General features: G+C 37.3%; 1 pseudogene; it reads right to left on the reverse strand.

Annotated features, from left to right (window-relative positions):
* Positions 1-204: 204 nt before the first annotated feature.
* LOC147447294 (caffeic acid 3-O-methyltransferase 1-like) lies at positions 205-1608 on the reverse strand (annotated as a pseudogene).
* Positions 1609-10053: the final 8445 nt, after the last annotated feature.

Here is a 10053-nt window from a genome sequence, read left to right on the forward strand (position 1 = left end):
TTCTCAAATTTACTATGAGGCACATGATACAATGGTATATAGTGGATTTAATTTTTTAAAATACATGATATAATGGTGTATGATGCATTGAGGATTTTTACAAATCAAGCTTTGAATGGGAAGAGATATAAGACTAGTTCTCTAAAGTTGAAGGAAGATTCAGTGGTGCCAAAAGAAAGACATGAAATCCAACAACAAAGGCATCTAGATTTTATGCAATTGCACAATTGTGCACTCATGTAGTGTAGAAACAACTTGCATGCTACTAAAACTAGCAAGTTTAGAAAGCTCAAAAATCTCAGCTTTAGTGCGCTCTCGGCCACCTTGATTGTAAGCCAACATAAGGATATCTAGGTGGTAGCCCACACGGGCCCTTGCCCCAGTCTCCACTGAAGTCGGTAGCAACGTATTGATTACTATCACCCCACTATCACTTTGCCACTTTTATGTGGAAGAGCCTTATAACAATTCCTCAATATCTTAAGACAATGCTCATCAATCCAATCACGCAATATCCACTACCATTGCAAAGACACACAAAAAACACACACACACACAAATGAGTAAAAAAATCTATCATTTTTCAAAGGTACTGGGAGTGCAACCATTGAATACACAAAAGTTGGAGAATATTTAGTTCCAAATGTTCTATGACAAGAATGATAGTATGATGGTGGTGGTGCTTGAAGGAGCTTTCAATAATCAACAATCAAAACAAGAAAAACATGTGAACTTTTCTTAGTATGGTAATGATTTCAACGTTTTTTCAAGAGTCAGTGACATATACCTTATGAAACATTGCATGTCATAATTAACAATGTTAGGTAAGGTTCAATAGAGTCTCAATAATGGAACATCGACAAGTGGAATAAAAATACATTGATCATGTGATTTGATTATAAAAGATATTAGGTTAAATGGCCAATGGAAAATATACCTTATGAAACCTTAATGCTTTCCATAGAAATTAATGTTTAATAGGCAATCCATTTGCAACAGACCGAATGTGATAAAGAACATGTGGTTCACCTTCATGAAGATAGCATCACCCTTGGGAATACCACAAACATACCTCCTTCCACATTCTCCACACCTATGTTGCAAACAACCAAATCCGTTTTCAACAAGTATAATGCTGTACAATGAAGAATGTCACCAAAGGCATAATTAGTGCATCTTTTCCACAATTGAAAAAAATTCCATTTCATTAAAGAAGATAAGTCTAGCATATAGAGAGACGCACCAACATATGGCAAGTGCTGTAGCAATCACATGCGCTCGGTCAATATTGATGCCTTTTATGTGAGGGTGCTTAGAGACAACCATGCTCAAGAAAGTTACCAATCCCCCACCTACATTGACTAGCATGGATACATCATCAAAGCCAACGTAGGTGTCGAGGAGCATTTTGATGAAAAGCAGAGTATGGCTCGCCATGTCGGAGTTGAAAAGTTTGTTGATGCGAACATCATCTTGACCATAAGAGAAAGCATCTTTTCCATGAGCCCTAGTGAAAGGCTCGATGCAATTGAGGATAGCTTCGTCGAGGTAATGCCAAGTCTCCATGAAAACTTTGTCTTGGTTCATGAGCATCATGGGGGCAACATTTTAGATAGCATCATTTTTCACAAAAACCCAAGATTATGGATTTTGGGTCTGAAAAAGATATATTTGTGAATACAACTTCAACTGGAGCTCCTTTTAGCACTAAGAGTGTCTATATGACTACAGTTTTGGGGTAAGACTCAACTCGTGATTACTAAATAACTTATTAAGGGTTGATCGTTAATTCTTGGAACCTTCATACTTGCACTTTCAAGGAAAGAAATCCACAAATTTGCCAAGGGGTAGTGGACAATTTCAACTTCAAAAGTAATCTAATGCCAATGGCAAACCCAAGGGGAGTCATGGACATAGGCCAAGGGCCGGCTTCTAGTTAAGTAGTTTCCCTACAGAAGTCTAGCATTTCACTAATTTTCAATTACTGTTCCTAAGCCTTTTGCAGGCGGAAAATTTGGGCAGGTGCCTTTCACTATGGATAAGTGAACACTAGGTTCAGCCTCCAGGTACACATGTGATTTGGTTTTGTTTCTATGTTTTGGTTTCCTTTTCCAAGTACGAAGTATAAACTTCTATGTTTTCATCCATTTTTGCTCTTCAGCGAGATGACAAGGTCATGTAAGAACCAAGAAATTTTGGTTGTAGTGTCCAAAATAAGTTTCTACATTACGCAATTATAGACCCACTTGTAGTGTTTGGTTTGGCACATATTGTCACATGGGATACAACATGGTCTGGAAACTCAAGGAGTTCGATTTAGCCAGTGTGGAGTAGGCATAATGAGGGTCCCTCTCACTCACATGGCAGAGTGTTTGTAGTTACCTTCACACCCAATTACATCTCATACTTGAAGGATGTTTTTTTAAAAAACATCCTTTACCTAAAACATATTCCATATGTGGAGAATATGAGTCTCTGGGAATGACACTGGCGTTTCTACTTGAGTTATGTGTCGCGAACAATGTCCCTAGGTGCTGGTCAAATATGTTTTCTAGACCATTTTCAACACGTTGTATCGGGAACAATTTGAGTGGCCAGAAATTGCTGGATATTAAGAATGACTTGTTAAGGTACCAGTGCTGCTAAACAACATTAACGGATGGTTGTTTATGCATATAGAAAGGCTATGAATTAACAATGAAATGGTTTCATTGTTTGTACCTAGAAGGGATTAATATTGCACCTTCTATTATGGTTCCAACATTTCAACAAGGCTTGCAAATGAATGGAGTAGAAAGTATTTAGTTTCTTTTCAAAACTATTTACACTCCTCTTTAATGTGTACTAGGATCATCACATTTTCCATAAGTATTGGAAAGTATGATCATGGATATGCAGGTTCTGATTTTTTTCTGCTAAATGCATGCACGCAAGATTTTGTGGGCCCTAGTGTTTAGCAACGGCAAATTTGGAGCGGCATGCATAATCGTTAATGTAGTTGCTTATGAATCATTTTGCACTCTATGTGCAGTATCTCTCTGAGATTCCATTTGGATCTACCAATCATCAAGAGAGGTCATGGATTGGTTTGGATGCTTGTGGATATTTCAAGTTAACCAAGATGGTTATTCATAAAATTGTTGATTTATCAGCAGTATTGTAAGGAACAGTGGTACCTACTTACTAGTAGTTTTGGAAGACTGTTTGTAAACCTTGGGAAATCACACCTCAATACAGTCAGTATCCAAGGGGATAAGCACGTTCGGCAAATCACAAAGTGTAATCTTGTGCTAAAGGACATGCGAAGTGCATACGTTAGCACCAAGAAATCCAATTAGTATGAATTTCTTGCCCTAGTTGGAGCTTCATATATAATTCACATTCTCAACTTTGAACACTAGTTATGGTGGGATTGTTTACTGATACGAGAAAATAACAAGTCAAGGACTTAAACTTGGTTGATGAGTTATGTAAGCAAGTTATTTTCATGGAAAGTGAAAAGAGGTACTCTTTCCGATAGATCTTAGTTGTGATAACTCGTTTATCATACTCAAGTGAGTCTAAATGGAGTCTACATGTTATGTTGTATATGAGTTGGTAACACAAGATGGTTGCAAATGGACAACAATGTTGAAAATTGAGATGTTAATCTTGGTTACATTGAACCTCATACTGAACCATATTCCGATCAAGCGAACAATTGGATCCATGACAGATTCCATTGTGGAAAAAATTAGTGTATCACGACTCTTGTTTTTGAGGACAAAGTTTCTTCTCCAAGGGGGGAGTAATGTCATGCCAAGGGTAGTACCAGGCGGGCAAAGGTCCAGGACGAATGTGCAGTGTCAGGACAAGGGTCCTACGGGGCAAGGCCCAACCTAGGGGGTTAGGGACCTAGGCCAAGGGCCTGAACTGGACCAGTGTGGACTGGGTATCCGCTTAGGGAAAGAGCTAGGAGCTAGGCCTATATAAGGGGCGGTAGGGAGAAGGATCCTACATCTTAGTCTCCTATGTATTACATCCGGGTATCAGAGCAAGGTGGGAGGAGGAAGAAGGAAGCTAGGGAAGAGGGAAGATGGAGGTCTTGCATGGAGTTTGCATGCTCTCTCTCTCTCTCTCTCTCTCTCTCTCTCTCTCTCTCTCTCTCTCTCTCTCTCTCTCTCTCTCGGGATTATTCGCATGGCAAAGTAGGCAAGCAAGGCCGTCTGCAAAAAGGTTATTGTTTGGCGGACGAAGCAATGGTCTCCAGAGAAAGAGTCACATTTTTCAGGGAATCTACATTTTTACGGAAATCTCATCCTTTTGTAAAAGAGCTTCTCTAAGCCCTAAACTTGTTAAGAAATTTTTGATTATTTTTCCGAGAGCATTTGCATAGTGGAGATCCAGTTAGAAGTTTAGGACTTTTTGACCGGACCAACCATTTATAAAGACCTAAACTATAAAGGTCATTTTTGTAGTTTGAACATAATCCTCTTTTATCACAAGTTTTGAAGAAGACAGCGTACGTTTAAGAGCTTCCTCTTGCTCCAACTTGTAATCTTGGCTACTGTGGCTACGGTAATCCGAATTCAGATTTTCTTATTGCATTGTGTTCCTCTTACTTTTCTCTTCCATTCAAGTGTAAGCATTCAAGATTCGGTGTAGGTGTTCAACTACGAGTTTGAGACCCTAAATCGCTGTTCTGAGTGTTTAAACGCGTATTTTATGTTGTTTTGACCCTAAGAGAGGCTTCAGGGACCCTAAAACGACCCTTTGGGATCATCTGTTCACTATTTTTGCTGACTTTGGGATGAACGATCGCGATCCATGTACCTCTCCAGAATGTTGTGACAGTGATAGGATAGAATCTAAATAGTCCCTTGTAGCTCCCCTTCAAGTTTCGTGCGAATCCGATATGATTTGCATGGTAAACGGGCGTGATGACTGTAGAGCTGTGTAGAAGAACATAGGCAGATTACTTGGCTTTAGTGCGTATGATTTGCTTGCATAGTTAGTAGTCGCATCTCATGGAGTTCACTTCATTAGGAATGACACCCTAGTGAGTTTCCATGCCTCATCGTGGTCGCTTCCCTTGTATTGATATTTTATGTTGATGCGTGAGAGCTATGCTATGGACGTCCGTCGTGGTGACCCGCAAACATTGGCGCCGTTGCCAGGGAATGCACCTTAGGTGATGAGTGACCGAGTGCGCAGTTAGCTTCCTTAAAAGAAGATCAATCCACAAATCCATTTTACATCTCAGTTAGGCTGCTAGACAGGGGTTTAGAGCCTAGTGGAGTCTAGAGTCAGTGGACCGGCTAGATCTTCATTTAGGAGATTTAGGGATCTATGAGTGTAAGGTTCCCAAATCTGCCGACACCAAAAGCGGGATGGTACCATTGACAGGTCTCTAGGCCTACTATAGTCAGAGTTCTTAAACAATAAAAATTCCAGGGAATTCACCCTTACCATTGGTAATGGTTTAGGTTTATAGCCCTAGAAGAGACCTAGTCCTGTCTGCAGTGGAAACGGGACATAAACAAATAATTTTTGGCCCTATCTCTTCGTTAGATTAAGGTTTCCTTAGGCAACGCTTTTCCCCCCCTAGCATATGTGAGGGCACAGCCGTTGGTGGATTCCTCGTCCAAGTGAGAAGTTTCTAAACTTTTTAGTGTGCGGGAATGGATAGTTACCTGACTAATCAGGTCCACCCGTCCTTGATTGACAACCTTAGTCAATCCCCACTTACCACTCCGCACTCACACGTGATTCATTTAATTTCTAATTACTATCACATTGTTTCAACATTTAAAATAATGGTTTCTTTTACGTTCCGTCACAGTAATTCCTTCAATCAATTATTAAAGACAACATTGAAAGCATTCTTTTAGAAAACAAACATCTTTAAACTTAAGACAGGGTACTGTCAATCAAAACATTGTCCATAATAACCATGACCAATACTCTTCTTATCTCAAGACCACCTAAGGGTGAAAAACGGCACCCATTCTTTATTCAAATCCTGAGTGGATAAACCCCACCCAAGGTTCCGGGTGCCCATACACCAAACCAGTTGCCCATACAACCGGGCGGCTCCCCTAGGATAAAAACGGTATTCTAACTTATGTAGAAACATCAAGACATGACACGGAGTAGAAACTCATCGTTCATGGGGGTAACCGACTTATCTGTGGCTAGAAAGCCAATCATTATCATCAATTCATACTAAGGAGTCGAAGGTGTCTTGAGACAAGCTGTCTTAAGGATGATCAAACATATCTTTCCTAATTCAACCAGTTTTAACCCAAACAATTCTTTCCTACATTATAAACAAATGCACGTTGGATGTTACCTTCTGTTTTCAACCAGTTTATCCTTCTTACGTATGCAATGCTAACTTATAAAAGAACTTAAACTAATTAAAGACTTATTTGAATAATGAGACACCCACCTAAGATTGATTGGCCATCTGCTGCTACGCTGGCGCATGAAGACTCTCCTCCGTAGGCCTACTACTAGGCCCGGCTTCGTCGTCCTACGACACTCTAGTTCGTTTTGGAGCTACGTCCTCATCATCAGATGTAGGATTTGCTCGGGTCCTTTTTGGTGTCATAACTTCTTATCCTTATAAAAAAGACGTCTACTCATTAGGTAAATAATTCAAAATCTAGACTTAACCTTTGTATTCAACCGTAACCCATCCAAGTTTAAATTTATAGTCTTAATTGGTAAATTCTTGACCTAGTAATTTATTAGTTGTCTATATAGGCATGATAACTTTTTCCACCGCTCCCCTAAGGGTTTTCTAAGCTCTCCTAACTTTCTTATAATTTTCTATATCTTTTTCATAATTTTCCCATCAACTTTTAAGCTAATAATCTACTTATTTTGGGCTTAATATTTATTGTATTTAATTTCACTTAAATATTTAATTTCCTTAACTTGATATCATAGGTTTACACTTACTATAATTTTTCTAACAACTTTTAACCACAAAGTCTATTTATTTTAATTAATCATTTGCTAAAAATAGGACTTTTGGTCAATTATAATTTCCTAACCTCACTAATTAACTATGGTATAATTACCACAAAAAGATAAGGATATTTTTGACCTCTAATAATTATCTTATTATTTTTTAACTTAATTATATAATTTCCATCTTCAATTTTTAGCTAAAATTAGAATAATTTGACTTAAATTAATATTTATACTACTTTTCTAACCTTGAAATATTTATCACGGCCTCTTTATTATGTAATCTAATTTTGATAAATAGAATGTAATCATATAGCATGATTAACTAATTTCCCTCTTTAATTTTTAGCTATAAATAGTATAATTTGACTTAGATAAATATCTATACTAATTTTCTAACCTTGGCATAATTATCACGGACTCGCTACCCTATAATATAGCTCTAAAAATAGCATGTAATTATAGCACATGATTTACTAATTTTCCCCTTTAATTTACCCCTAAAAACAACGTAATTCTACTAAGATAATTAGTTAAACTAATTATCTGAGCTTGTCCTAGTTATCACGGGTTTTTTAACACCTAATTAACCACTGATAAATATCTCATATCATTTAAAATCATTTTACTAATTCTTCCTATTTAAATTTGCTCCAAAAATAGAGTATTTTTACTAAAGTAATTATCTAGATTACTTATCTGAGCTTCTCCTAATTATCATGGGTTCCCTAACACCTAATTAACCACTGATAAATATCTTACAACATTTGAAATCAGTTTACTAATTTGCCCTATTTACTTTTCTCAAAAAACAGAGTATTTCAGCTAAAGTAATTAGCTAGATTAATTATCTGATCTTATCCTTATTATCATGGGTTATTTAACACCTAATTAACCATTGATAAATATCTCACAGCATTTGAAATCATTTTACTAATTTTCCCTATTTAATTTTCTCAAAAAATAGAGTATTTCTTCTAAAGTAATTAGCTAGATTAATTATCTAAGCTTCTCATAATTATCATGGGTTTTTTAACACCTAATTAACCACTGAAAAAAATCTCATAGCATTTGAAATCAATTTACTAATTTCCCTTATTTAATTTTCTCTAAAAACAGAGTATTTCTGCTAAAGTAATTAGCTAGATTAATTATCTGAGCTTATCCTAATTTTCAAGGGTTCTTTAACACCTAATTAACCACTGATAAATATCTTATAGCATTTGAAATCACTTTACTAATTTCCCCTATTTAATTTGCTCAAAAAACAAAGCATTTCTGCTAAAGTAATTAGTCCTGGCCATAAATAGCTTTTCCTTATGGCATTAAGGGTCTTTTCATAGCCAAGATGGCCGGAAATTGGAGCGTTATGTCCTTCATAAAGGATTAACTCCTTTAATGTTGGACTTTTAGGAATGTAAAGCTGATATACTTTGCTACATCAGACAATGTCTTTCTTGTCAAAGGATTAAGGCTGAACGAGTAATGATGCCAAGAAAACTTCAACCTCTGAACATTCCTCAAATGAAGTGGGAACTCATTAGCATGGACTTTGTAACAAGCCTTCCCACCGTTCAAGGGGGTTACGACTCCATTATGGTGGTAGTAGATATGTTCACTAAAGTCTCCCACTTGATGCCTGTAAAAACAGTTTACACTGCATCAGACATAAGTTGTCTCTTTATTAAAGAGATCTTCACATTACACGGGCTTCCTAAGAGAATAGTCAGTGAGACAGAGACGCAAAATTCACTTCAAAATTCTGGAAAGCTTTATTTGAATCCTTAGGTACTCAACTATGTTTCAGTACATCCTATCACCCCCAAACAGACGGCCAGACAGAAAGAGTTAATCAAGTTATTGAAGACATCCTTAGAGCCTATTGTGGTAGGGAACCCCAGAAATGGATCCAATTTCTTCCTCTGGTGGAATTCGCCTATAACTCTTCCTTTCATCAAAGCATTGGGATGTCACCATTCAATGCTCTTTATAGGCATGAGTGTATATCACACCAAAACTTTTTTGACCCTACAACAAGAGTAGAAGCTTCAAAGAAAATTTTGGAGGAGATGGATGCCCAAACCAAAGCCATAAGGCAAGACATTCACGCAGCCAAGGATCGCCAGAAACAGTATGCTAATAAAAAACGGTCTGATCGGGTTTTCAAACAAGGAGATGAAGTATTCCTAAGGGTTCGGCCAAAAAGAAGCACTCTATCCTTGGGAAAATACAAAAAACTAAGCCCCAGATATTGTGGACCATATGAAGTGATTAAAGTAATCAGTGATCAAGCTTATAAACTAAAATTGCTTGAGCACCTCAAGGTCCATAATGTATTCCATATCAGTCTTCTAAAACCTTACATCCCAAATCCAAATCATACTCTAGATGACGAACAAATTGTGATGCAGAAGCAAGGAATTCTTGAACTCCAACCAGATTGTATTCTCGACACTAGGGAAAGGAGTCTGAGAAACAGGGTTATCAGAGAATATTTGGTCAAATGGAAGGACTACCCTACCAAGGACGCCACCTGGGAGGATGAAGTATCCCTTCATAAGGATTTTTCCAATTTCAGTTGAGATGAGGACATCTCAATTCCTTAAGTTGGGGTGATTGTAAGGTTTCCAGTTTCCGAAACCTTAAAGATTGTACAAAGCTTGCAAAACTTAATAAAAAACACTATTGAAGGATTCCAAACACTATTAATTTTGGTATTTTTGGAATCATAAGCAGAGCTTTACTATGTTTAAAAATTTTCAGAATCTGAATCCGATAAAAACTGGAACAGTTACGGGTCCTGGAAAATTACAATAGAAATTCAATTAGTAACAAAAATTGGATGGTTCCACTATTAATCATTAGCAAAGACTCTTTACACTAAGGTTCTAGAATTAGCTAGAAAATTCCAATTTTCATCATTAAGGATCTGCAAAAATCAACCAAGTAAATTCTGGAAGGTATGGGGGGAGTATGGAAGCTGGGGAAACTTGCCAAGGACAATGATAGTAGCAAATGGCGGAAAATGCAAGCTGGGGGGGTTGCTTGGAGTGTGGGAAAACTGCCAAAAAATGCTCGGTGCCAAGAAAAAGCTAT

This window comes from Adiantum capillus-veneris, chromosome 11, assembly GCF_014529385.1.
Source record: "Adiantum capillus-veneris isolate H3 chromosome 11, ASM1452938v2, whole genome shotgun sequence".
In the NCBI taxonomy this organism is placed as follows: Eukaryota; Viridiplantae; Streptophyta; class Polypodiopsida; order Polypodiales; family Pteridaceae; genus Adiantum; species Adiantum capillus-veneris.